This window comes from Pseudonaja textilis, chromosome Z, assembly GCF_049901715.1.
Source record: "Pseudonaja textilis isolate UNSWEBS1 chromosome Z, rPseTex1.2, whole genome shotgun sequence".
Taxonomy (NCBI): Eukaryota; Metazoa; Chordata; class Lepidosauria; order Squamata; family Elapidae; genus Pseudonaja; species Pseudonaja textilis.
In genome coordinates, this window is record NC_142008.1 from 13,545,838 (window position 1) to 13,570,375 (window position 24,538).

The 24,538-nt window shown below is 41.0% G+C and overlaps 1 long non-coding RNA gene across 1 annotated transcript; it reads left to right on the plus strand.

The window, feature by feature from the left end:
* Positions 1-897: 897 nt before the first annotated feature.
* Positions 898-24,538, plus strand: LOC148123908 (uncharacterized). The gene is made up of 3 exons (XR_015740019.1): positions 898-1,036; positions 21,755-21,872; positions 23,390-24,538. It is a non-coding gene; the product is annotated as an uncharacterized LOC148123908 (long non-coding RNA).

A 24,538-nucleotide genomic window follows, 5' to 3' on the forward strand; every position in this document is an offset into this window, starting at 1 on the left:
TATAGTGATATCTTATATTTTGGAAAGTAGTAGAAGAAGCTATTGCAGCTCTATAGTTTGCTAAGTTCATCAATTTTACAATCTCTCTATGATCACTCTTGCTCTGTTTATCTTCAAAAAGTCTGATGGGCAGTTTTCGTAAAATCTTGGGATTTAATGAAAGACTTTGAGAAGCCAAAGAGGCTGCAGATTGCTGAATGGATGGAGGTGGATGAGTCGCCAACAAATAGTTAGGACATTTGCATACATTCCTTAGCTATTTCATCCTCAAATCATGGGAAGTTCACTCAAATTCACGTCTCTTTTGAGACACATTTCAAACAGGCATTCTGCCTATCAAAATGAAAAGGACGGGGGGAATTCAGAAAGCAACCTCCACAGCTCTGAATGTACAAGTGATTATTCATTTGAAGAGTGGCTATTGGAGTGATTTATTTGTTTACTTAGTTACATAGGAGTTCCCAGACATAACTGCTCATTCTTCCTTGCCATTTCATCACCATTTTCACTGCATGGCAGATTATCAGCATAGAAGTTGTGTCAACTTTCCACCAACACAGTTTGCAAAAAAAAAAAAAAAAACCCACTTAAATGCTCTTCTTGACAATGGGCTATTTTCTCTCAAGTAGTAACCTAAATTGTACTTCCTTGGGCCACAGTTCCTTGCTGAACTTGCAAAGGAAAACCAACAGGCTGTGCTGGATAACTGTACATAATGAAATTCATATTTGTTGCAACATTGTACAGAGCACATCCAACCAGGTAAGTACTGAATGCCAGCACCTTGTGTCAACATGTTGAAAGAGGATTGTTTTGTTTTGTTTCTTCCCCAGTTGTGTAAAAAGACACAAATCAGCTGATTCATCTGTTCCCAAACATGAAAGGTGTAGCTCTAATTTCCAGTGTTTCATTTTCTAGCATTCCTGTCAAGCTATTGCTCTAAGTCTTGTTTGAGTCCCATTGAAAACAATGGAATGACTTATTTGCTACACTGATTACAATTTGACCAGCTTTTTCCAAACCCTGACTGAACATGGTAAGAGCATCTATTAATGATTATATCATGACAATCAATGTAGCAACATGTAGTTATTTTCTCTTTGTTATTGCATTTGGGGATGTAACCTGGGCAGCTCTGTTACAGGTGCCCCAGTCCTTTCTAGGGAGGTCTAAGTGAAACAAACCATCTGAACAGCTTCTGTGAAGATTGTTTTAGGCATCTGTCACTTCCATGGATTTATTCAAATTTGGACCTCAGCTGCATAGCCCAGGTGATTGGCTGGGATATGCTCTGGCAAGACTATCTTGGAAAACTTTTGTTAAATCTGGGAGGACGGTTCAAGAACAGAGGCAAGACTCAGATAGTAACTAAAGCTCTTTATTTGTGACTTCAGATCTGAGCAACTAACCCCAGCCGCAGCAGCCCCTTATATAGGGCTGGCTGCGGCTAGGCAGCCAATGAAGGCGATTTGAGTTTGCCGCTCTTGGCAGGGCCAATCGCGGCAGCCCATTTACTGGCCAATCGCATCAGTCTATGGCGACCAATCACGATCGGCTTTCAGCAGGCCAATCAGATTTGCAGGCTATGAGCCTGCTAGTCTGGAACACCCCACCGCTCTCGGTTCCGTTTAAGGGGTGGAGTAATATAGTCTCGCAGGTAAGCAGGTCTTCGCACCTGTCTGCCTAACTTACGCAGTTCCGCTTGACCCTGTTCAAACCCGGGTTCAGATGGACTGCTTGCTGGATCAAACAGGAACGGTGAACCGGTGTCATGGTCAGGGCTCTCCTCTGGTGCCTCCGGGGTGATGAAGTCCTCAGCCTCGCTGTTACTGCCATGGCTCCCGGGGCTCGCTGAACCTGCCTGGCTGCTGCTTCCTGGCGAAGCGTTCGACTGTCCAGTTTCAGTTGCAGCTGGTGAGTGTTGCCAACCATGGTGCGGTGATCTCGGTGATAGCTCGGAATAGACAGGTGTTGGTTCTAATTCTGAGTTCACTGCTTCCCCTCCCCCCCTAGTGTCAAAGTTAGGGTCAGGGTTGGAAGATGTGGTTAGTCTGGAGCGCAGTTGGTCAATATGGCATTTCCATGGTCTGCCATCAGTGGTGAGTAGACAGTAGGAGCGGGGGCCCGTAACTTGAGTTACCTGGGCAGGAATCCAAAGGGGATCCCCAGAAAAGTTTTTTGCAAAAACAAGGTCTCCTACCTTGAAAACACGGTGCTTGCTGCTGGAACCCAGGGGCTTTTCCGGGGTGTAGGCAGTGTGCAAACGATCTAGAGGCGATCTGAGTTTCCTGGCCATCAGGAGTTCAGCTGTGCACTTGCTGGTCGTGATGTTTAGTGTGATGTGTTGTAGGAGCAGCATTCTAGTGACTTTGTCGTGGATGTTGCCTTGATCCATTTTCTGTAGGTTTTTTTTCGTAAACTGAACCATTCGTTCAGCCCGGCCATTCGCCGCAGGTTGAGTCGGCGATGTGAGTGCGTGTCGGATGCCCCGTTCCGCTAAATACTGTTCAAAGGCTAAGGCAGTAAATTGGGGCCCATTGTCAGAGACCAAGACATCTGGTAACCCGTGTGTGGCGAAGAGTCTGTTCAGTTTTTTAATGACCGCCTCAGTAGTGGTTGCTTTCATTTTATTGACCTCAAGCCAGTTTGAGTAGGCATCAACAGTTATTAAGAAGGTGTGGCCTCTCATAGGTCCCGCAAAGTCAATATGAATGCGAGACCAAGGACCCCTGGGTGTTTCCCATTCTGTTGGTGGGGCTTTAGGTAGAGCTGAGTGGTTTTCCTGGCATTTGTTACAAGAGGCGACCCAGGTTTTGATTTGTTTATCTATACCTGGCCACCAGGCGTAACTTCTTGCCAGCGCTTTCATACGTACGATGCCCGGGTGTCCATCATGTAGCATTTGCAAAACCCTTTTTGTAACTTAGTTGGTACAACAACTCGGTCTCCCCACAAAACGCACCCTTTTTGTGAAAAAGTTCCGTTTGTCTGTTTTTAAACGGCTTAAACATTTCCTTAGTGTCGTAATCTGGCCATCCCCTCTCCACCCAGCCAAGAACTCGCGCCAAACAAGAGTCTCTTTTGGTTTCAAAGGCAATGTCTTGAGCCATTAGTGGAGGTGATGGCATTGTCTCTATTTGCAGTACGGGGAGTGTGGGAGCTGGGTCTTCCTGTGGCTCGGGTAGCGGTGAGCGGCTCAAGGCATCTGCATGGGGAATAGATTTCCCCGGGCGGTACTTTAATTGATAGTCGTAGGCAGCGAGAAATTCCGACCATCGCGTCATTCTGGGGGAGAGAATGTGTGGAGTAGGTTTGTCGCCCGCCAGGATCCCAAGTAGTGGCTTATGATCCGTTATAATAGAAAACGGTCTCCCATAAACATATTCATGAAATTGTTTTATTGCAGAGACAATAGCAAGGGCTTCCTTATCTAACTGGCTATAGTTTCTTTCTGTTTTTGATAGAGTTCGTGAAAAAAATGCAATTGGTGCTTCTGAGCTGTTTGGTAGGACGTGGCTCAGGATAGCCCCTACCCCAAATGGTGAGGCATCACACGTGACCGTCAAAGGTAGTGTCTCGTTATACTGAATTAGTACTGCCTTTGAGGTAAGGAGGTCTTTTACTTGCTGGAAGGCGTGTTCCTCCCGACGTCCCCAAATCCAGGATGCCCTTTTATCGAGTAGTCTATGAAGGGCTCAGCAACAGTCGCCTTCTGGGGTAGGAAGATGTTATAAAAGTTAATAAGTCCCAGGAAGGCTTGGAGGTCGGTTTTGTTTTTAGGTCTTGGGGCGTTTTTGATAGCTGCCAATTTTTTTTCTGTGGGGTGGATTCCCTGCTTGTCAAGGAGGTAGCCAAGAAACTCCACCCTTTCTGTGCAAAGCTGGCACTTTTCCTTCTTAACCTTGAGGCCAGCATCTTTGAACCTCTGAAGGACTGTTCTGAGACGTTTTTCTAATTGGTTTTTTGTGGGTGCTGCTATTAATACATCATCAAAATAGGGCACGGCCCCTTTTATCCCTTGTAATAGTCTCTCCATCAGGCTTTGAAAGATGCCTGGGGCTACGCTTACACCAAACTGGAGCCTGTTGCATTTGAATGCACCACGATGTGTGACTATAGTTTGGGCTTCTGCAGTCTCGGGATCAACTGGTAGCTGTTGATACGCTTGGGCCAGATCTAATTTTGCGAATATTTTGCCACCCCCAAGTGAATGCAGGATATGTTGAACAACTGGCACTGCGTAGGCGCTCTGCTGTAGCGCGTGATTGAGGGTGGCCTTGTAGTCACCACAGATTCTTATGGACCCGTCAGGTTTTATGGGGGTGACGATTGGTGTCTCCCATCGGGCGTGGTCAATAGGTTCTAACACGCCTTGCACAATTAATTTGTCCAGTTGCTCGTCAATTTTGGATTTAAGAGCAAAGGTAACTCAGGCGTGGCTTTAGACGAATGGGTGCTATGTCGGGCGAAGATTAAATGAAATAGGGGACCCCTTGTACTTGTCTAGGCTTTCGTTGAACACTTCTCAGAAGTCGTGGACGAGAGCCGCCTCCCAGTCATTGTCTTCAGTATGATGGATGCCAGCCACTCCGATTCCTAATGGCGCGAACCACTGAAGACCCAATAGACTTTGGCGGTCTCGGTCTATGACGGTGAGTGGTAGAATTGCCTTATGTCCCTTGAGCGAGACCTGCACATGGCGGGTACCTGCGACTGGAATCCGGTTGCCTTGATAGTCTTTCAGTATGAGTCTCTGACTGCTGAGGTCTTGGCGTCGGATGTTGGGGACTAGCTGCTTGAGTGTTCTCCAGGATACCATGGATAGTGATGACCCAGAGTCGACTTCCATGTTGCACGGTTTGTTTTCAATCGTGACCTCTACTCGGATCTTTTTAGCATCAAGTGATGAGGTGTGGCCGATGGTGATGGTTTGATGAGCCTCCTCTCGTCTGGGGGCGTCGTTAAACCTTCGGGGTCTGCTGTACTGGTTCCACTGGTTGCTAGGGCGGTCCCTCTGCGTGGTGGCGTTGCCATCGTTTCTCTTTGGGCTGCTCCCTCTCCATCTGGGGCTGGAATTTCTCTTGTTTCTGCATACCTTCGCGATGTGTCCTCGTTTCATAAAAACAGCATATGGCATCTAAGAATCTGCATTCGGATCGAGGATGGTTTCCCCGCATCCGGCGCATTATAGTTGGCTTTAACTGCGACCCGCTGAGTCCCGTTGCTCACGTTCTGACTGAGCCTGTGGACTTCTTCTTCCTCGCTGTCTGAGGATGACTTGATGTCTTCGTGATGGGTGGTTGATGTGTACTTGTCTGAAGGTTTCCCAGCATCGTTGGTGGGTTGGCGGTTGGTCCCGCTGGTTCGACGCATTCGTGCTGCCGATTCTGAGCGGCTTCGGCTGCTGTGGCATCTGCTATGGCATCTGCAAGCGAGATGTCTCCCTTGGCCATAATCTTGCTCTGGACGGTGGGATCTCTGAGGCCAAGGACAATGCGATCTCTCATGGCTTCTTCGAGGTTGGCGAAGCCACACAAACCACCCAGTTTCCTCAGGTCTGCCACAAAATCCCCAACGCTCTCACCTTCACGTTGGTCCCTCTGGTAGAACTCATGCCTGCGAATGAGAGTTGGCACGGCTGGGGCGTAATGGTTGCGCAGGATGGGAGCAAGGGTGTCTCAATCCATGTTTTTAACTTCAGCTGGTTTGGCTAAGGCTTTAGCCATCTTAAAAATGGCTGGTCCACAGTGGGTTAGAAAAACGGCTCGTTTCTTGCTGAGCGTGACATCTTTGAGGTTGTTGGACTCCAGGAACATTTGAAATCTGTCCATGTATGAGTCCCAATCTTCGCTAGCTGGATCGAATGGTGCGGGTGGTATAGCGCTGCTGGCCATGTCGCCATCGTTGCGCTCTGTCAGCCATGTGTTCCTTCGGCTAGCTCAATTCAATAGCTTCTGTTGCCTCCGCATCCCATCCTCGTCACCAGTGTTAAATCTGGGAGGACGGTTCAAGAACGGAGGCAAGACTCAGATAGTAACTAAAGCTCTTTATTTGTGACTTCAGATCTGAGCAACTAACCCCAGCCGCAGCAGCCCCTTATATAGGGCTGGCTGCGGCTAGGCAGCCAATGAAGGAGACTTGAGTTTGCCGCTCTTGGCAGGGCCAATCGCAGCAGCCCATTTACTGGCCAATCGCATCAGTCTATGGCGACCAATCACGATCGGCTTTCAGCGGGCCAATCAGATTTGCAGGCTACGAGCCTGCTAGTCCGGAACAACTTTGATACTGTTGGCTACCAGGAAGTGTACAGGTTCTTGGAGCCAAGTGCAGCCACATGGACTTCTTAGTTGGTGATCTGTGGGAAGCAGGGGTGGGATTCTACAGGTTCGCACCTATTCGCTAGAACCAGTTGTTAACATTCTAAGCAGTTCAGAGAACCGGTTGTTAGAAGAAATTACTGGCCTAATCCTGTAAGGAAGGCAGGAAGGAAACATTCTGGTGTTGCTTATAGAAACTGCCTCTCCGTTAACCCTTATTACATTCTTGGCAGGACTGGACTTCCTGTCTCAGGAACTTCTCTGGAGTTTTCTTTCCCTCTTTTGCTGGTACTTTGCTTGTGTGGAGTGACCATTCAAAATCGAAATGGCACTGAAAAAAGTGACTTATGATCATTTTTCACACTTATGACTGTTGCAGCATCCTCACAGTCATGAGAGGCCCGGCGAGAAGATGCGTGCCTCGATTTGAGTGATATTGAGTTGGCCACACCCAGCCAATAACATGACCACCAAGCCATGTCCACCCAGTCACATGACCACCAAGCCACACCCACCAACTAAGCAATTCCCACAGAACCGGTTGTTAAAAACTTTGAATCCCACCCCTGGTGGGAAGTCCAAGGAGTGGTGAATATATGCTTTAATGAGAGAATGATTCCAGGGGTGGGATTCAATTTTTTAAACAACTGGTTCTGTGGGCGTGGCTTAGTTGCTGGGTGAGGCTTGGTGGTCATGTGAATGTCTGGGCATGGCCAACTCAACATCACTCACATTGAGGCACGCATCTCCTTGCCAGGCCTCTCATGACTGTGGGGATGCTGCAACAGTCGTAAGTGTGAAAAATGGTCATAAGTCACTTTTTTCAGTGCCATTGTAACTTTGAATGGTCACTCCACACAAGCAAAGTACCAGCAAAGGAGGAAAAAAAATTCGAGAGACGTTCCTGAGATAGGAAGTCTAGTCCTGCCAAGAATGAAATAAGGGTTAATGGAGAGGCAGTTTCTGTAAGCAACATCAGAATGTTTCCTTCCTGCCTTCCTTACAGGATTAGGCCAGTAATTTCTTCTAACAGCCGGTTCTCTGAACTGCTTAGAATGTTAACAACTGGTTCTAGCGAATAGGTGCGAACCTGTAGAATCCCACCCCTGAATGATTCTGCCTGTTTTTAAAGAGGCAATGTTCTCCCTCAAGAAGTCATTTATATACCCAATAATGTTGGACAATTTCCAACCTGTCCAATCTTTTGAAAGGGAAGATGGTGGAGACGGTGTTTGGACTGCATCTTCAGAGAGGAAGAAAATTATCTGAACCCTTTCTATTGGATTTTAGGCCTGCACACAGTATCAAAAAGGCATTGATTGTATTTGTTGATGACCATAGAGGGATTGAAATGGGGGGATGCATCCATTATAATATTCCTTGACCCCTTGACAGTCTTTGAAATGATACTTTCATTCTGGACTGGCACAGGAGCCTGTTAAGTGGGAAGCACTACTTTCCTTCTTCCTTCAGAATTGGTTCCAATTGGCAGTGATGGGAGAAGTTCAACTCTCAGCACCTGCTCGGTGAGGTGCCATCACTTAAGCAGTGTTATCTGATAGGATCTTCTAGAAGAGGTGCTTTCTCTGTCACTTCACTTGCCACATGGAACAGCATTCTTCCAAGATTCATGTGGTTCTGATTTACAGTTTTTTTGAGTGGCTTTTAAGCAGGGGTGGGATTCTACTGGTTCGCAGCTATTCGCTAGAACCGGTTGTTAACATTCTAAGCAGTTTGAAGAACCGGTTGTTAGAAGTAAGGAAGGCAGGAAGGAAACATTCTGGTGTTGCTTACAGAAACTGCCTCTCCATTAACCCTTATTACATTCTTGGCAGGAATAGACTTCCTCTCTCAGGAACATCTCTGGAGTTTTTTTCCCCTCCTTTGCTGGTACTTTGCTTGTGTGGAGTGACCATGCAAAGTTACAATGGCACTGAAAAAAGTGACTTATGACCATTTTTCATACTTACAACTGTTGCAGCATCCCCACAGTCATGAGAGGCCTGGCAAGGAGATGCGTGCCTCAATGTGAGTGATGTTGAGTTGGCCATGCCCAGCCATTCACATGACCACCAAGCCTCACCCAGCAACTAAGCCACGCCCACAGAACCAGTTGTTTAAAAAATTGAAATCCACCCCTCCTTTTAAGGCCAATATTCTTCCCTTTAGGCATAGAATGAGGAGGGTTTGGGGTCCATTTTACAAATTGATATTGTTTAGTCATTTTGGATTAAACCAGTGAAGTTGGATTTGGTGTTTTGTTCCCTTTTGTATAGTTACAATGTGTTGTTTCACATGTTGAGTTGGTGGCTATGTAAATTTTAAAATAAAGTGTTGCACTTAAACAATCAGTATATTCAGTAAATATGACAAATTCTGGGAATTATATTCCAGGAGAAGATCCTGAGGGCTTCAAGTCTGAACTAAAGCAACATTAACTTAGTTTTCCTCCAACATGGTACTATATATACAATACAATCATCCCCAAGAGTTAACAAGACACTCTATCTCTCTGACATATTTTGCTGATGAATCAAATTCATCTCCTAATGAGGTTTAAGATAAGCATTAGGGATTAATTAAGTTAGGGACTTTTCCCCATTACAATAAATCCTCTCACGTCTTCACCATAAGTCTATGAGCAGGAGACTTTATATGAAAATTAAGGTATTTATGGAGTCAGTTCTTCTTTCTCTTTACTTCATGTTTTAGCACTTTTAGTGTTAATGGAATGGAGTAGATTGATCAACTTAATTTTAAACTGGAAAATCCCAGGTTTCTAGGTTTTTGAGGTTTAAGGCATCATTACTTTCACTCAAGACAAATATCTTGTGCTTTTTATGGTGCCTAAGTAGCTGTTCCTAGATAGATCATAGGATCTAAAGCATGGCTGACTGGGGAATTCTGGGACTTGAAGTCCACAAGTCTTAAAGTTGCCAAGGTTGGGCACACTTGATCTAAAACCAACCCATAAAAATATACAGTTAGAAGTAAATTGCAAGCTTTCATCATCAAGTCAGAGAGCTAATTCACTTGCCCAGGTTGAAGAATTTTCTGGGTTGTTTTGCTCCATTTCCTCCCAATCCATCTGCTTATTGCTTTATTCAGTGTTTGCCAAAGTATTCTCTGTGACCTTTTCTAGCTTCCAGCCCTTGTAGTTAAACTCCAAAGATGTTTTGATGCAGATGTTCAAATCTGAGTCACAGCATATTAAGCCTCTTATAGCCCTTGTCCAAAATTGCCAATTTCAAGCTGAAACACAAACTGAAATAGAATGGAAAGAAAGAGGCTCTTCTTCTCTGTCTGAAGTACAAGCTTGAATAGACTTTTGGCTGCAATCAAAAGAATTTTTCCCTACTTTTAGTTTTGCTACTAGAAGCTATGAGTAATTCAAAGGTTGCCTCTTTGCAAGATGGATAACATCTTCAGAGATTCTTCTAACTGTGTGTTCTCACATATCCAGCTGGAGACAAGGTAACAGGCACCAACGAATAAGGAATACCTCTCCCTTGCCCCTCTTAAAATGTTGGAAGTATTTTAATAGTATGGTACTGAAAATTTATCCTGCATTTTAATTTTACAACTCATCTTTCATTTGATAGGAAGAATATTGTTTCAAGTTTACGATCATTATTTTATCACGCGAAAGACATTTTCAGTGACCTCTCTGGTGGGGCTGATGTGGATTCTTGTACTTGTTCTTAGTTAATTATGAACAAGCAAAATGCCATCCATTTTATTCCCAATATCACCTCTCTATCAATCTTCAGTAGAGCAGTCCACAGGACTAGAGACTAAAGAAAAAACAGCACCATTGCTATGCATTATTTGTATTGCAAACCTCTTCCACTTTATGATCTTCAGATCTGGTAAACAGAACAGCCATAAAAGTTGAATCCATAGAAATTGAAAACCTATTTACATTGGCCCAGTGCTAAGTTGGTCTGCTTACTGTTTATTGATAAGTTTTCTTCAAAAGAGCTTTCTTGGTGCCAACCAAGCTGAACTCAGTTCAACATGGCTTCAACATGATCCAGTAGGAAAGCAGTGTTTTCTCTGGGGACACAAAACACATCTGGATCCACATTTTTGATTCCAGTTCACATTAGGAGGAGCACAGCCCCATAGCTATGGGGCAAAATCATAAGCTATGGGGCTGTGTGCCTCTGTGGCAGTATTTTTCAACTCTGGAAACTATAAGAGGTGTGTACTTCAACTCCCAGAATTCTTTATCCAGCATGCTTTTTAATAGAGGCATATTTACCATGTGGAAGGTTTTCCATCTTTGTACAAAGAAAGGAGACAGAGGCAGAGAAAGAGAGAGCATGAGATGTAATGGCATATTAGAGGAGACTGGGTGAAGGGATACTGCCTAAGGAACAGTCAGGTAAGAGACCATATAGCCCATAGCTGCATAACGGGCAGAACAAGAGACTCAGAAAGAATCCTCCCTACATTCTCCAGTGATAAAAGTAACAGCAGGAGAATTTTACTTTCAGACGAGTAAGATTCTGCTAATGTAGCTTTATTAAAAAGTAGAGTTAGTTTATCTGGTCATGTTTGTTGTGTGGCCTACCTGATGAGACTGACTGTGACATAAGTGAGGAAAGAATAGAAGGGAATAAGAAAAAAAAGAGGAGAAGGGTACTACTTCATTGGTGTATGTTTTCAGCATCAGGAAAAGACAGTATATTTACACCTGGTTAGGTATGGAAGGAGGAAAGATGGTAAATTTTCAGGACTTTGCAAGTACAGGCTTCCTATGATAAGGAATGGTGAGAGGCACTAGCAATTGGAAAGCATGTAAAGCTAAATAGATAAATAGGTACACTTTGGTGGAACGGTAACAGCTATATGACCATGGAAGTGTCTTTGGACAACGCTGACTCACTTGGCCAAGAAATAGAGGGGAACACTAGAGTTGCACATGACTGGACAGGAAAAACCTTCACCTTTAGTGGAAGTGGACCTCAGCTCCAAAGGCCATTAACTGTATGAAAACAAAATAAAACAGGCACATTACTTTCTGAACTAGCCTTCCCCAAAATGAGGGAAAGAAGCTGTTGTGAAGGGAACAATCTGAAACACAACATCTTTCCTCAAGAAGGAAAACACCTCCATGAAGATCAAGTGGAAGGTCAAGTAAGTACAAGCACACAACACTCCACCAATACACAACATTCCAATAAGAGCATTCCTTCTGTCCAATGGAATGGAAACAAGTAGAAAGAGAATCTTTGAGAAATACTCTGCCTATTAGTAGTATCCTCCCAAATGGAAATTTTGAATCATCTTTAATTAAACTCTGGTTCGTTTAGAAACTCTGGTACCTCAAGCTAAGGTAGCAAATGATAGTAATAATGTGTATTGCAGGTAGTGGTGAGGATAAATCATACTTCCCATTCCTGATCTGCAAATTATGAAGCATTGCTACAGGCAGATACATAGTCCTGAAAAGTTATCCTTATTATTCTCACTTCTGCCAGAATTTTCTCTCCTCCCCCTTCCACCACCCACATCTTCTAATTTAAATACTACATGTCCATAAGGTCATAAAGATTCTTAAGAGAATGCAGGCTGAATTTAAACATTCTTTTTAGAAGCAAATTTATGCAGAGCAGATCAACACATGCATTAAATACAAGGTCATGGCTCCAGGCATCCTCACCATATCCACTGTAACAATTTCAGAATGCTTAGTGTTCCTGTTTGCTCAGTTTTTACATTTAAAGAACACACAAACACACACACACACACACTTTCTTTCTGGGTATAGGATTTTTTTGGGGTGGGTGGAGGTTTAGGGGGAATCCATAAATAACCTCAGCAAATCACAAACCACTACATTGTGTTCATTTATCACCAAGATTATAAGCCAAATTTTATACTTCCTTCCTTGCAAACATCAGGACTGTTGAAGGAAATCACTGCCAGGAGTAAGATGTAGAATGAATTGATGTTTTGTGTTGCTTTTGAAATAATCTGACCATATCAACCACTGAACTAGTACTTTTTCTACATAATTGATCTCTTTAATTCCCATATGTCTCCATACAAAAGTTTTTGAGTGATTGTTATGGTTGTGTTTGTGTTGTCTGTATGTCTGTTCATGGAGAAGTCTGTCTCAATTTCTGGTGATTTCCTGGACACGTTTCTGCAAGTCTTCTTGGCAATATTTTTCAGAAGTGGTTTGTCATTGCCTGGTTACTACGGTTGAGAGAGAGGGATTGGCACGATGTCACAGTTGGCTTTGTGCCTCAGTTGGTACTTGAACTCAGAGTCTCCTGGTTTCTAGCCCAGTGTCTTAAGCACTACACTAAACTGGTTCTTTCTATGGTCATATACAGCATTCAAATAGGTCTATCACCATACTTTGCCCTTTAAACAATACAACATCCCACCACGAACAGCATAAATATGCTTAGGCTACAAGTCTCACTTCTCCCACATTAGGATTCTACATTTCTTCCTAATAACAATAGCGCTTAGACTTATACACCACTTCATAATGCTTTATAACACCATGTCAGAATATTGCCCTCGACAATCTGGGTCCTCATTTTACTGACCTTCCTTGGAATGATGGAAGGCTGAAGTCAATCTTGATCAGGGTTGAACTGCTGACTATCAGCAGAATTAGTCTGCAATACTGCATTCTAACCACTGCACCACCAAGGCTCCTATCCTATCACTGCCCTAGGGCAGGAGTCAGCAACCTGCGGATCTGGAGCCCTTATTGTTCATATGGCTCTTGCAACTCTGTGCTGTGGTTCCCTGTTGCTAGTCGGCTCCACAATTGATAGGGCTTTGGGCTAGGACAGGTCAAGGAAAAAGGACACCACACTAGGAGGAGACTCTATGGTGGGGGAACTGCCATAGAGTATGGTCAGCTCCAGAATTGAATGGGGGGCTTCCGGTTAGGACATTTGTGGCTTTTTGAGTGTTTCAAGTTGCCGACCCCTGCCCTAGGGGTCATCCATAGGTTCACTCTAGCATTGTCTTTGTGAGTCACAGAGAAATGAGAGAGGTTCCTAAAAAAGGCTGGGCCACTTTGGACTGCAGAAAGAAAATTCTATTTTACACTCCTTCCTCTAGAAATTTTGGAAAAAGAAGAAAACGTTTCCTTCTATGGTGATGTTCATTTCAGGTTATAAGAGACACAGAGGATATGTTTCAAATCTCTTCACTTAATGAACAAAACAAGTTGGAGCTCACTGCAATTTCCTTCTTGGCTAATAAAATAATAATAGTATACATATACGATACATGCAAATAAAAAAAAGATTGTTTCATGAAGAAAAGAAAAAGGATGATAAAAGTGTCATTTAGTAGGAAGGGAGAGAGGGAGAGCAGGAAGTCTGGATCCTGCTAGTAAAATTGGAGTTGCATGGGTTATAACACTGTACAATAAAAATAAAAGAGAAGAAAATCTGTTTTAGATTAAGTGGTCCTTTGTGTTTATTAATGTATCTTTCCAGAGATACTTTATTTTACCTCATTCTAAATCTTTGGGATGATTTTACAAGAGGATACAAAGACAGTATAGTTGTCCTTTGGTTTGGCTTAAAACGGATATGCTATTAATCAGTGAATGGATTTGTGGTTACAGAGGTCATATTAGGATATAGAATTCAAGGTTCATATCTTCATAAGGCTTTTACTTGTCCTAAAACCTACTTAGATGGTTATTCCAAGGATAAAAAAAAGCCCTAAGTCTTTGTGAGCAAGTCTACATTACAATACAAGAAACAATTACTATTGTTTCCAAGATTTTGTAACAGGGGGAGGGGAGAAATTTACATCACAGAAGCTCTACGATATTATGGAAATTGAAAACCTCTAGTTTGATGTTTCTCAACTTCACAGGTTGAAGATATATGGACTTCAACTCTCAGAATTCTCTAGCAAGGAGAATGCCTGGGAAATTCTGGGAGCTGAAGTCCACACATCTTCAAGTTGTTGAGAAACACTGTTCTAGATGATGACCCCACCACAGAGGTGGTAATGAGCAGGTTCTAACCAGTTCTGGAGAACTGGTAGTAGAATTTTTGAGTAATTTGGAGAACCGGCAAATACCACCTCTGACTGGCCCCGCCCTCATCTGTTCTCTGCCTCCAGGGTCCCAGATGATTGGCTGGGTCTTCTCTTGTTGCCCTCCACAGGAGAACGAAGCTGGAAAGCAGGTTAGTGGGGTGAGGAGGGAATGGGATTTTGCAGGAACCTTCCCCCAGGAGTGGGGAGGGAATGGAGATTTTACAGTATCCTTCCCCTGGAGTGGGGTGGGAATGGAGATTTTACAAGATCCATCCCCTGCCACGCCCACCAAGCCACACCCACAAAGCCATGCCATGCCCAACAAACCAGGCTGATAGGATCAGTAGTAAGAAATTTTGAATCTCACCATACATTCCACTTTCAGAATCACCAACTTTCCCTTCAAAAACTGCTTGCCCTTTCTTGTGCTAATGAAATGAAATCAACATGCAGCAGCTTTCTTTTTCAATCTTGCTGCCCTCCAGATATGTCCTCCGCAGGGGCCATTTTGTGAGCATGCCCGCAAATCTCCCTATCTTTTCCCCGTGGAATATGAATTATTGCATTTATGACCTTGTCTATACAATAATTATTAAACATTTAATGGGCAGGGGTTAAATACAATAAGAATGAGAAATAATTACCAACTTTTAAATCCTTCTTTCCCAGAGAAAGGAAGACTGGCGACTTTATTGTCAGGGATTTTATTTTAAAGTCCTTCTGCATACAGATCTTTTCATAACTTGGTATCGATTTTAATTAGAGATTGCAGGGTGTGTTTTACCTCATCTATTTAATCTCATCCATTTTCAGTCTGTCTTTAAATGCTCAGTTTTAAGTGCTTCCTGATGTACAGTTTTTAATTGCCTATGAAATGCTTTCAAAACAATCACCCAGGTTTCAGAGAGCACAGTTTCCAAAAAGGCTATTTCAAAGTCACAAATATACTGCTAGCTGAAAGCTTCACCAGCAGTTTCTGGAGAAATGTGGGCAGCCAAAGAGAGGAGGAGTCTGACAAAGGAACAGATGTGAGAGAAGAACAACCTGTGCAAGGATTCAACAATCTGTGACAACATCCTCCTTGGCCCTTTTTGTCTTAAAATTAATAAATTCAGTTCCTCAGCTATTGTATTTTTTGTTGTCTTTCCTAGAACTGCAACTGTGGCAGCTATTTAGAATCTTTACAGATCAACCCTTTTCTAATTACAGATACTCCTTGACTCAAAACTGTAGTAGAACCTGCTTGTTATAGTCATAAATCATGATGATTGCAAAAGAGGTCACCAACACAACTGACCCAATTTTACAATCATTTTGTGTGTGTGTGTGTGTGTGTGGTAGTGGTTCAGAAAACTAGCTGTTTGCTCTGAGCTTGTTTTACCAAGAACTGAAAACAAATGCCAGTTTTGGCAAAAATGTTATAAAATGACCAGAGGACACTGTAAACAACTGAAAATGCAGTTGCTGAGCACCTGAAATGAGATCACCAGTGATTATGTGGGGCTATAACTTCAGAATCAGGTCATAAGTACCCTCAGGAAAGTCGTTTATAAGTTTGAATGGTGAAGTGGTAGGTTGTAAGTCAACAACTACTTCTATTAGTCTTTGTTAACTTCACCTATGATAATTTCAATGATAGAAACACACTGGGGTCATATGAGTCAGGACATCTTCATGAAAATGATTATGGGTAGATGGTGGCATTTGTAAACATTTGTCACAATGACATCATTGTGTCACTGTGTCATCACATCATTGGTGAGTGGTGTTATTTCTGTCCTCTTGCCTTTTCATTGAATAAAACCTAAGCATACACTCGAACTGTGATTTTAAAAATGTCATAAATATAAATATGGATAATTTAGAAATGTGCCGCCTGCGGTCCGATCTAAGCATAGTTCACAAAATTGTCTACTATAACATCTTGCCTGTCAACAACTTCTTCAGCCTCAATCACAACAATACATGGGCAAACAACCGTGACAAACTTGATTGCAGAAAATATGACTTCAGCAACAGAGTGGTCAACACCTGATACAACCTACCTGACACTGTTGTTACAGCCTCAACCCCTCACAGCTTCAACCTAAAACTGTCTACTGTGGATCTCACCCCATTCTTAAGAGGTCCTTAAAGGGGGCGTGCATAAGTGCACCACCATGCAAACTGTCCATGTCTTACTGTCCCCATTTATCTGTATTTATTCCCTTGTTCTTATGTTCATATTTGTACTTGTTGTCTTGTACGTGCTTGACAAACAAATAAATAATAAATTTATATGTTTATGCATGCAAAATGTCATAAATATTTATATATTTATGCATGCATGAATGTAAATTATGCTTCAAGAATAGCCAACTCTCACTGGCTTCTATAGCCTATTCCTTAAAATAAGGCTGAAAATAGACTTCAAAACTAAAGAAGTAACAAACCACTCAAAATTATGTGCCAGAGACAACGAATAAACTAAAATCAAACCAATATCACATTTTTTTAAAAAAACATGTTTTCCAGGATCACAAGGAAAGGTCTTTTGCATCACCGACTTGCAATCCAATTAAACTAGAAATGCCAGAGATTGAAAATTAGAACTTCAACATATAAAATACATCTTCCCGTGTTTGAGCAAGATTCTCTCTTAATTGGCCTATTGTCTGTAAAAGGATTAAATTTAAAAAAGAAGCAGTGGCATATATAGAAAATAAGGTTGGATCTGTATCTAAAACAGAAGAATCAGAAAGGCAGAGAACAATTCTGAATAATATGCAAGAAAGAATATATGTGTTTGAAAATCTAAATATACGATGCAAACTGCAATAGCATCACAATTTCATAACATATGTGACAGAAATTATCTGATTCATGCCATGTGTACAATGATAACATGATGTGCACAATATTGTTTCAATCTGGGGACACCCATCCTTGGATAACCAATTAAATTAAATCTGCAGCATGTAAATGTATCTTGTATACAGGTAGTTCTCAATGTATGATCATATTTGGGATAAAACTTGCACTGCTAAGCAAAGCAGTTGTTAAGTGAGTCATATCTGACCTTATGTTTCTTTGACATGGTGGTTAAATGAATCACATGGCCATTAAGCAAATCTGGCTTACCCCATTGACTTTGTTTGTCAAAAGCCAGTTGGAAAAGTCACAAATGGTGTTTACATGACACCTGGGAGTCAGGACACTGCAACTATTGTAAGTGAACACTGGTTGTGAAGTTTCTGATTTGCTCCAGAGGTGGTATTCAGCAGGTTCTGACCAGTTCTGGAGAACCGGTAGCGGAAATTTTGAGTAATTCGGAGAATCAGCAAATACCACCTCTGACTGGAGATTTTACAGTATCCTTCCCCTGCAAAGCCACACCCAGAACCAGTAGTAAAAAAATTTGAATCCCACCACTGATTTGGTCACATGAATGTGGAAGCTGCCATGGGTGTAAACGCAGGGACTGATTGTAAGTCAAATTTTCCAGTGCCAGGGTAATTTTGAACGGTCACTAAATAAATAATTATAAGTAGAGGACTATCTATATTTTGATTCTTTTTTTTTTTAAACTGAGCCTCTCATATTGTTCATGGCAAGTGGACAGAGATAGATAGATAGATAGATAGATAGATAGATAGATAGATAGATAGATAGATAGATAGATATAAAAATATTTGTAAGGAAATACCAATGGTGCTAGTTAGAGATGTTCCTTATAATAATTAAAAACATAAAATATGGATCCAGTTGAAACTGCAAACTGATACCTTTCTCACTTCTTTGCTTCGGCTTTTATTTTCTTCAATAAAATAAAAAGAGAACAAGGGAAGAAAGTAACACAATGAAAAATCCTATGCAGAAAGGTTTTTGTGTATGAATATATCTTAAGAAAAAAAAGATTTTAAAGAATATTTTCAAAAAAGAATGATCATGTTTCATTACAGTTGTCGGTATGTAATCTACTTCAGTAACCAGTTCATGCATAAAGTCATAAACTCCAGAATGTATCCATTTCTTTTTAACCTAATCACGAGAATTTTCCCCTGTAGATATAAGCTTGCTTAGGAATTGCAGAGACTGTTATTCTGAGTTCTCCTTTCCATGTTGTTCTTCTAATCTAACACGGTCAGCTATAAAACACATCATCAAAGGGAAATGAAGAGACAAAACCTAGTGGCAAATAACCCAGGCCAACTAATATAGATTAGCAACAACCAAAAAATAGCTCCAGAAAATCTGTTGACAAATCGAGAGAAAATTTTCTCTGAGAGCCAGGAACTCTAGAGTCCCAAAGTGTTCCTATCAGCATGGTTTTATCCTCAGAAGAGTCAATTCAGGAATAAACTCTTGTTCTGTGGTTTTAACTTCCTTTTTTTAGAAGACTTTCTCCAATCTGATGTTTTCCAGATGTACAGGAAGTACAACTTTTCAAATTCTGGAAATTCTATGAATTCAGGTTCCAAGATACCTGGAAAATACCAAGTTGAGGATGACTGTCACATAAACTCAAAAGCAATAAATTATATAGTATTTGCAGATGGTGCCAGGTTTTAGGTCAGAGCAATAAAAACTTGTCCTACACAGAGAAGTATCAACTTCAGCTGATGACTATAGAAAAGTTTCTAAGTGTTCTGGATTTAGTTAATAAATACAATCCTGTTTCCACAAATTGTCAAGTATCATTAATGTCATTTTAAGCATTATGGGTCAAGGTTGGATGAAACACCATCATTAGTGGTAGATTATTTACCCTACGTGCAGAAGATCCCAAGTGGCAAAATTTAAAATCCTGGAGATTGCTAGATTGCTCAGTACATGGCAACTTCCTGTGTCGTGGCAAGGACTTCAAGAAGCAAAGCCACTACACCTCACCTTAAAAAACTGCCCCAAAATTCACAGATTCAGCCTAAATATCTGTTGACCTTTCTTCCTGACTTTGTGATTCATGAGTCTAATAATTCACTTCTAGTAAATACTGACTGTTTCATCTATAAATCTTGATGCTGACTGAGCCTTAGTCAATGTTTAGTAGTACTTATAATAAATCAATAATTGTCATCATTACCAACTGTATAATGATAAAAAGGGCAAGGACATAGGTGTGTAAGGTATAATCATGGGAAAGCAAAATACACATATACACACACACCTTAATGAGATGCAAAGAAACACGTAGAGCTAAAGAAATGCAACAGGAACAGATAAGGAAAATGATGGGTGTTCCCTACCAGCCCAAACAATCCATTTCATTTTACTATGTTTCTTGTCTCTCCACCCGGAAAGAAAATTATGTCAAAAGTGACTACAATCCATAAAAGCAGTGCAAATGTAAAAACTGGTTCAAAGTCAAATGTTTTCAAGGTTTATGGAAGAGGGAAGGTTTTTTTTTTTAAGAATTGGACTTGGCTCCTAATTTTTGCCCTGGGCTTCAAGCCAAGTAGGCCTTGTGGTGTCAATATTTACAACCATAGATAAACGTTTGTGAGAGTCAGAAATATTCAGGTGAATTTCACTAAGCTACAGAGAAAGTAGATTTTTTGATACTCATTTTACTAAACAGATGTGGTTGGTCAGATACCTGAAACCCAGAATTCAGGAAACTGTGTAAATTTATTACAATTAAACAACACACAACTATGTGTGCAACACACAAATGTTAACACAACTCATGGGAACAGAAAATATTTCATCTGAACAGTTTTACAGGGAGATTTTGATTTGCTGTTTTCATCTTATTTACGCCTCTGTATGCTAGAGATGTTGAGAAGTACTTATTTGGCCAACAAAGGAAAATGGTCCAACATTTTAAAAAGAAACCAATTGTTTCTCTGATTTATTTCTCTGATTCATCAGAATGTTACTTGGGAGTAAGTGCCAATCAACTTCTAATTAGTCTTGAAAAGGCTGCATTGTTAATCTCTAATTCTGCCTGGAAAGAGCCTTGTTTCCAAATAAAAACCTCTGAGTGTTTGCAAGATATTTATTTCATGAAAAGGTTGACAGGATGAAATGATCCATTTTTATGGGGAACAAATAGCTTCAGCATCATCACTGACACAACAAATCATCCTCAGATTTGAAGATAAATATTAGTCCCTTCTTCAGACTCTCTTCAGATTCAGTACAGCAGGTGTCAAACTGATTTTATTGAGGGCTGGGTTGTGTTTGACCTTGGGGGGCCAGGGTAGGTGTGGCCAGCTTGACATCACTCATGTTGGGGCACCCGTGGTGGTCCAAGCATTCTGCCAGTGAAATGAGCCCCCAAATTCCGTTTTTGGCTAGGATAGCCTCCTGCAACCCTCTGTCAACAAAAAACATAGTATGCGGCTCTCCCAAGTTTCATTTTTGTTGGCAGAGGTACCATGGGCCAGTCCTTGGCTGTTTTCAGGGCAGCCCTGTGGGCCAGATTTAAGCAACCTGCATGCCGAATCTGGCCCCTGGGCCTTGAATTTGCCATTCTTATCTACTGTACAGGTAATACTTGACTTCGTGACCCTTCAGAGTTACAGTGACATTGAAAAAAATGACTTATACCATTTTTCACACTTACGAACATTGCAGCATCTCTGTGATCACATGACCAAAATTGGATACTTGGCAACTGGCTCATATTTATGACGGTTGCAGTGTCCAAGGGTCAGATCATCATTTTTAGTGACCTTCTGACAAGCAGCACTGTGTTATTAATTTAACAGCTGCAGTGATTCACTTAACAACCATGGCAAAAAAGGTCATAAAATAGGAAAAAACTCATTTAACAACAATCTTGCTCAGCAACAGAAATTTTGAGCTCAGTTGTGGTTGTAAATTAAGGACTACCTGTGATAGGTTTCTCACTTCCCACTAAATCCTAAACCCACGTTGAACAAATAAATAATATTATGGTTAATGTGATGTCATGATTCTCACCAAATGTTTGGTGAATGCCTAGGTTCGAAAAAATATAAATACGACTCCATCTTAACTCTATTTAAATTATTAAAAGTCTAAAAATGCAATGTAGAAATTCTTTGCCTCAAAAACAGTAATGCTTTGCTTGATTTCTTCGTGACAAATAAGAAGCTTTGAACTGTGTATTTCCCCATGTCCTTTCATAATTTAAAGAGGGAGATTGAAAGTCTAAATATGGACATGATATTTATCTTCCTGAGATTTATGGTATTAACTCACCAGCCAGGAATGAATTATTTGGACATTTTGTCCATAGAGAGCTTCATCCCCAAAGAATCCTATCAATGTCCAGTATCAGAGATATGCATCAATTTGATACATGATCCATCATATTCCTGTCAATTTTTAGAAGTTCATTTGGGTTGATAAATAGTCTACCCATTATCTTAATATAAACCAATGTCATTTTCACTCATCCCTTACCACTTGTCTTTGTTACTTCTCTGCCTCACCAGGTGGCAGCAGCCTGCTGATCTTCTCTGTCTTGAGAACCTAAGCAGGATTGGATCTTGGTTAGTCCTTTCACAAGTCATGCCAACAATTAGCGGGTCTATCTATAGCCTAGACTGAAAGGTAAGGAATAAAAACATCCTATAAGAAGCCAATGATAAAATATTGCCATACTGCATGACAAGAAAACTGCATGGAATTGAGTTTGACTTAACAGAAACTTTACCTTAGTGTTATGCCAATGCAAGAAACTTGTAATAGCATCTCTTACAGTTTCGCTTAAACTGAGATATGAAATCTGTAGAACTCTGGGAAATGTTCTAATAAAGATTAATCAAGAACATAATTCTTATCAGAACTAACCCACCACTATGAAGATGTGTGGAGGAGGAAGAAGAGGAAGAGAAGTAGGAGTTAATACGTTCCCTATATCACATCTGTGTGAACTAAATTTAGATTTCAAACTGAGGGAGGCTAGAGCTTGTTTTCTTCAATCTGTTCTCAGCCAAATTTCACAACCTATAATAATGCATAGTAGTCAAATAAAATCAGATTAACCACACTGTTAAATTGCATAGCAAACCCTGTAAAAACCCAAGAAAGGCACTATAAAACCTTGTAAAAACTCAGGAAGGCTCTATAAATCATCGAATAAACAACTATTTTGGTTTTAATGCACTTTTGACTACGTATGCTTTGTTGTGTTCAGCTTATTCAAATTTTGATATCCTGTGCAGTCCTAAGTGTGGGGCGAATTATTTATTTATTTAGCATATGGCAAAAATGTTAAAAAGCATGTCGCAATTACATTCTCAATGAGAAAGAATGAAACTCTTTACTCTATTTACAGATTCAAAGGTAGACTCATGTACTCAGTACATGATGCATGTAGAAAGTCTCTGAGGTTCCCCTGATTTGCGCTCCAAGAGCACTGTTCCACAATATCTGTTCCGTTCCACATTTTTCTAACTTATCAAGTAGTAGATAAAGTAGACCACAACCTACTACTTGATAAGGTAGAAAAATATGGGTTAGACAGCATTATCACCAGATAGATTCATAACTGGCTGACTCAAAGTGTAGTCTACATCTACATGGAGGGGAGTAAGATGGCTTAAAATGCATCATTATGAGAAGACCTCAAGAAAACAGTTCTTCTAAGGCAAGGATGGTAAGCTCGAACTGAATCAGGGTTGTGTTGGACCTCAGGGGGGCATGGGGTGTGGTCAGGTCGACATCTCTCGGGTTAGGGGCACCAGTAGTGGCCCGAGCGCTCTGCCAATGAAAACAGGCTTCTGAGCTGTTTTTGGCTGAGACAGCCTCCTGCAACCCTCACCGAAAATGGAGCTGAGTCACTGTGGGTTGGTCCTTCGGTGTTTTTGGCTGGGACAATCCTGTTCTAAGGAATTAGCATATAGAAGTCTCAGACCAACCATCAAAATAATGAGGGATGCATGTTCATGTTCCAGAAGAGTAATGCTTTTGTCTGTTTGTTCAGTAGAATGTCTCTTCCCAGTGTTGTGGAATATTGTATTTGGGTGCTGAATTGATCTTTTATGTAAGTTTTCTCTTTATAGAAAATTATGTTGCTGAATTTCATAACATATAATTTGGCTAAATGTCTTTATTTCTGTCCTCAGGGTCTCAGTGGCAACATAAAAACTGGGTTGTAAAATGATTAATTTACCAAGTTCTTAATGAGTGGCTCAGTCTCTTGTTTTATTTTATGGGCACGCATGTACATCGGACAGAAAGACAAGAACCTCTAGAAAAATGGAGGAGAGGAATTAAGGTACCTGCGGTTTCCAACATATTCTCCTTTCTACCATTGCCATCTTGAAGAACTGATACTGCTGCTTGAGCAGACTACAAGACCTGCAATGTCGCTTCCAATTCTGTTATTCTATATTTTGACATGCACATAATCCTTGACTTATGACCACAATTAGGACCAGAATTTCTATTGCTAAGCCAAATTATTGTTAAGTGAGTTATGTCCAATTTTACGACCTTGTTTGTTGTTAAATGGTTGTTAGATGAATCAAATGATTATGAAGCAAATCTGGTTTCTCCCATTGACTTTGCTTATCAGAGTCCATCTGGGAAGGTAACAAAAGGTGATCATATGACCCTGGGATGCTGCAAACATTATAAATATGTGGTGCTTTCCAAACACCGAAATTTTGGACACGTGACTTTGAGGATGCTGCAACAGTGCAAGAACTGGTTGTAAGTCACTTTTTTCAATGTCATTGTAACTTCAAATGGTTTCTAAATGAATAGTTGTAAATTGAGGATTACTTGCAATGAAATCATGGGTACACAGTTTCAGGGGGTGGTTTATAATCTGGCATCTGTTACTGCTATGATGTTGATCCCTTTGTACAAAGTTAGATTGATAAAAGGTTTGATACAGTACAAGGTGAATGCTTATTGCTTTATTTTTGTATATTGATTTCAGCATTTCATTGTAAGACTATCTTACAGATCACAGGCTAAATTTAATTATTAATTAACTTTAATACTATTTAATAAATTATCCACATTCCACCCACCAGAAGAAACCTAGTTTGTTTTAACTGACATTATTGATACAAACTTTGCTTGGAAAAGCTTTAAAAGGAAAAACAACTGTAATATCCTGTGTGATAATTTCTCCCCAATACTTGGATGCAATCCCTTTTTTTTTAATTGTTAGCATAGGTTCTACCTCTGGGATACTTGGGGAAAAAAGTTTCATCATTTCTGTAGCAGTGCTCCAAATAAACTGAAGCTGGCAATCAATTTCC